Genomic DNA, 4,870 nt, shown 5'->3' on the forward strand with positions numbered 1-4,870 from the left:
TGCTCAACAGAGTTTTTGTGGAGTTTTTTACCTGTTCCTCTTCCTGTTCTTTATGCTTACTCTCTCTATAACATGCGAGTTAGGGCATGGATCTCAAAAATATCATATGTTATAGAGTCCTTGCAAATGCATGAAATTATCAAAACTTAAATATCATGAATGTTTAAAGGGGTCTCCTCTTCCTGTTCATGAATAGGAAATAAAACCTACAAGCAATATCCTATAAAATTAATAGAGAAAAAAGGACATAAAGATAGAAAGAAAAAGTAAAGGAAAGATAAACACACTCTATAAATCAAAATATTATTTATACCTTAAGCAAGCAACCTAACTCAAATTCCATCATCTTGAGCATTTAGAAATGCAGCTATTGCAGTTGTACGGTCAAGGCCTCAACTCTATAAATCTTGGAAGTTGCATCTAGAAGAAGTTCTCAATTGATAATTGGTAGAAGTTAGTTATTGTATATAGCTCGGTTACACCCCAGGATATCCTATGAAATAGGATGGTTTAATTTATAAGGAATGTTATTGAGATGTTAACTAAGCATAGATAATTCGAATGCTTACCTCAAAACCCTAGTCTTGCTATAAATTTCCAACTAGAAGTATACATAGATGCTATACCTACAATCAAATCTAGGTATTCATTATCTGGAATCAATCAAATTCAAGTTCCTTCTATGGAGTTCAAAATACAATCATTATTGTAATCACATAGCACATGGTAGCTAACCAATTACAATAGCAAAGACAACAATTGCAAGCCACAGAACATCCACCCCCAAAAAAAAAAGAGAGTAGTTCAACAAACCCTAACCCTAACCCTAGCCTTTGTCCTAGCCCTATCCCATTGGCTCCTATCCTTAAAATACAAAGTTGTACCAATAAAAATCTGGCTGGCCTTGGCATTAGTGTGCATAAATTGTGGTGCCTCCCCTTCAAACGGGAATCTGACCCCATTAAGTTCATGATTGAAACACCATTCCCCAATCTCAATTGCTCACACAAGCCAAAAGATCAAACATAAAATATGGGCGGAGCTTCTCGGGCAAATGGTCAAGGAAAATAAACAAAACGAGGCACGTTACTCATCAGTGCTCCCTATTACTCTATTGCACCTATACCACTATATCTATATCTTGCCCCATGGTTCAAGGGAATGTGGATGAGGGGGCAGCGGAGAGGGGGAAAAGAAGATCCAGAGAATGTGGGTAGAAGGGAAAGGGGAGTGTGAGAGAACATGGGAGCTATTGCCCTATAGTGTGTCATGATCCACATACAGATCACTAGCTTATGGGAAGCAGTGTACCCTTTTAATTTAATGCACCGCTTGCATGCCTCTAGGCGTTGCCAGAGGAGAGGAGCGTCAAACTGGGTCTTCTGCATAACGCCATATACTAGCTTCTAAAAAAATTTAGAGCTTGTTTGAATAATTCAGTAGGATTTTGACTCAATTTCTTGCTAGATTTATAAATTAGAAAACTCATTTGAGTATGGCTCATACCAACACCCAGCACATTCGAATCCTGAAAGATCTCGGTGAATCTTTTATTTTTTAAAACTTTTGCAAACCAATAGGCTCGCAGCCTCTTAGAAGGTATGAACTGAGTGGACTAACAAGTCTGATTCCTGCAGGATATATATTTCTATAGAAATATCCAAATACGAAGTTGTTGATCATTCTACCCTAAGCCCTTCTGCAGAGAACCGGGTTGGGTAGGGTAAGGGGGTATGGAAAGCATTTTGCTTTACTTTAAGGGCTCTGGTCCTCTTGTATGTTGGGGACCAGATGGCTATTGGATCTTTTTTTGAGCTGAAGTGGGCCAGACTTTTTTTTTAAGCTTTATGGGGTGGTGGGGTGGTCAGTGGTGCACGTTAGGGTCTGCATGTGAGCACGAGTGGGGGTGGTATCAATGAAAAGCTACGAGGAAAAAAGGTGATGCATGCTTTTCATAGCCTTCGTGTGTGTGACAAGACGGATGAAAAGATGGATTGGATTGGATTGGACTTGGGAATGGGAGGAGGCTTGCCCACATGAAAAGAGGGGCAAGGGAGATGGTGCCCATGGGGATATTTGTTTTGTTTTCTTCGTGTTGGCTGCCACACCAGTTGGGGTGGGGGAGAGGGAGCTCACCAATGAAGTATTCAATAGTCTCCACCGGACCACCACCCACGCAAGTCCTAGGCAAAAGAATGCTTTTTGGATATAATTAATTGGTATATCATTAGTAATCCAAGATAAAGGGCGTCGTTCCAAATAAAATTTTTTTATGATCGTTTACAGGAATGGCCCAATATATTTGGAGGCCTAAGATCGTTTTGTTTTTGAGACCTTTCCTGCAGTGGACCGACCTAAGGCGAATTCACAGTGGAACCTTTTTTCTTTCCGTTTTGTCCCTGCAGTGGGCCTTCTCTGGGCCGGGGCCTTAGGTGACTGCCTCAGTCGCCTAAGAATTGGACCGGTTTGATCGTATAAGTATCCAAAATCTTTCCTAAAATAACTGTCTTCATCAAATCCAAATTCATTGAAATCTAATCGCAAGCACCATAATCGACCTCAATAAGCCCGTACTGCAGTATCCCCTAGTCTATGTAGGCCATGGGTCGCGTCCGCTCTAATACCGTTTGTAACAGTAAGGTATTTTTTTTTTGAGTTCTTTAGTTATATATAAATACCCAAGATCTTTGTAGTAAATAACCGATATGGAACTAAATATAGCCCGCATGGATCCCCCATATAATATGATTTGTTTTTCCCCAAAGATTGTTTGATAATTTGAAGTAATGTAAAAAGTGGAAGGAATTCTCCGAGGCCAAAGGTGGAGAAAAGATTGCTTGTGCATGAAAGGCAACTACTTTGGAGGGGATATGGCATGAAAGGTGCTGAATGGGCATTCACTTTGTCATACAAATCTGCACTTGGGTCTTCGTTCTCAAAGCATATGGGTGATGATCATTGTTTAAATACATGTACTTGTGTCCTAATGGCAAAACAATTAAATCTCTCCATAATTTATAAGCTAAATACTGCACTCTTTTATTTTTTATTTTTTAGCAAAACAGAGATGAACCACTTTCTTATTCTATGATGAGGGACATGGAAAAAACCTCAGGTGGACAAAGCCAAGGCGAAGGGACGCCGAGAGGTGAACCAAAATTTTACAATTCTTTTGACACTACCTTAAAATATCATAAGAGAAAGGTTATTGAGGACGATAAAGTAAGTGTCACACTACAGTCTTGTTTTAGTTTATAAGGTATTCAAATGAGTTTCCCGCAAAATTGTATGTCACAAGCACACCAAGTATATGCTGAAAATGTGAAAATTTCCTTCGCCCTTAGTATTTAAAATCAACATGTTACCCCTACGCAGGTAATTTGATTATAATTAAGACAAATATTATATAAGATATGATCATCAATTCCAACAGATAAGGTTCCAATTATCCTCTAGTATCAAGATTAATAATTTCAGATGCAGAATTCTAAACAATAGATGCCTTTGCTAGAACTTTGCTTCAGCCATGATCTTGGACACCCATCTAGCTTTGTGCTCACCCTCTATCTCATCAGGGCAATTACATCATTTGCCACAAAGAAACTGGAACTACTGACCTTGTGAGACTCTACTATTATTCTCCTTGTGATCACAGCTAATAATTGGCTTTGAGGCTGAATAAATGAGTCAAATAGGTGATGTAAATAAACGAAAAAGTGAACATTAAATTAAGAAATAAAGACTTGTTTGGTTTATAGAAAAAATTTTAACCGCTAAAATATTTTTTCTGAAGAGCTGATGTATGTGAGAAAGTAATTTTTGCATTTTTTTTTTCATAGAAAAGTAGCATAGAAAGCACACTTTTCAGAGTGATTTATATTTAATTGAGCATCTATTTTTCTAAAAAAAATACAAAATATCTATTATGCCCTTAATAAAGTTGTGTAACATACCTATAAAACATCACATATATAATTTTTAATAGCTATTTTTAAATATTTCTAAGTCTAAAAATATGTAAAAGTATTCTTAAATATTTAAAAATAGGTATTAAAATATCTATTAGATTGAGTTTTAGATTCTAACAATTTTTAATTGTTAGACAACTTTTTTATATTGCAGTAATTTTCAATATCTAAATTAATTATTAAAAATAATTATTAAGGAGATTACGATGGATTAAGGGTAATTTTGAAAAAAAAATAATATAATTTTTAATCCGTCCCATAGCAAAGTGGCTTTTTTATATTCCATATAGATTTTTTTCATAAAACATAAAAACTTATTTATATGGAAAAAGCTACTCTTCTATCTCTCCCATGCGAAACCTCCAAATACATTAGGTTTATTTTCTCGTTGACCATATTTTTTTGTTTTTTCTCTCCTTGCAAATCAAAAGAGTCAAGAGAGCCTATCTCTTTCTTTTTTCTTCTTTTTTTTTTTTCCTTTTTGTTTTTCTAAGGATTCCATCCTCATGCCCATTTAAGGTTACACAACCCTACAGAACTGTATACATATACACGCATTCCCGCTCCGTTCCAAACAAACTTTTGCTGCCCTCGGAATTAGGAGCCTTCCCTCATCGACGCCTAAGATCTCACGCCTCTAGCCTCCAGTAGCCTTAAAACCACATGCCTCCACACTTCCTACTACTACTGTGGTAAAGCCTACAAGGCCACTTGGGTCTATAGAAACTGATGGGTAGCTTACCAGTTTCTCTCGAGGAAATGATGCTTAAACTGGGAACACAGAGGACATCATGAATAGTAAAATATGCTGATATCCTGCAATGTAAAGGCTAAAGTAGGGTCGCCTTTTTTGCTGTTCACCATTCCGGAGAGATTCTCTGGACCTGTTATGTTTCTGTTCC

The sequence above is a fragment of the Phoenix dactylifera genome, chromosome 11 (genome assembly GCF_009389715.1).
Source record: "Phoenix dactylifera cultivar Barhee BC4 chromosome 11, palm_55x_up_171113_PBpolish2nd_filt_p, whole genome shotgun sequence".
Lineage (NCBI taxonomy): Eukaryota > Viridiplantae > Streptophyta > Magnoliopsida > Arecales > Arecaceae > Phoenix > Phoenix dactylifera.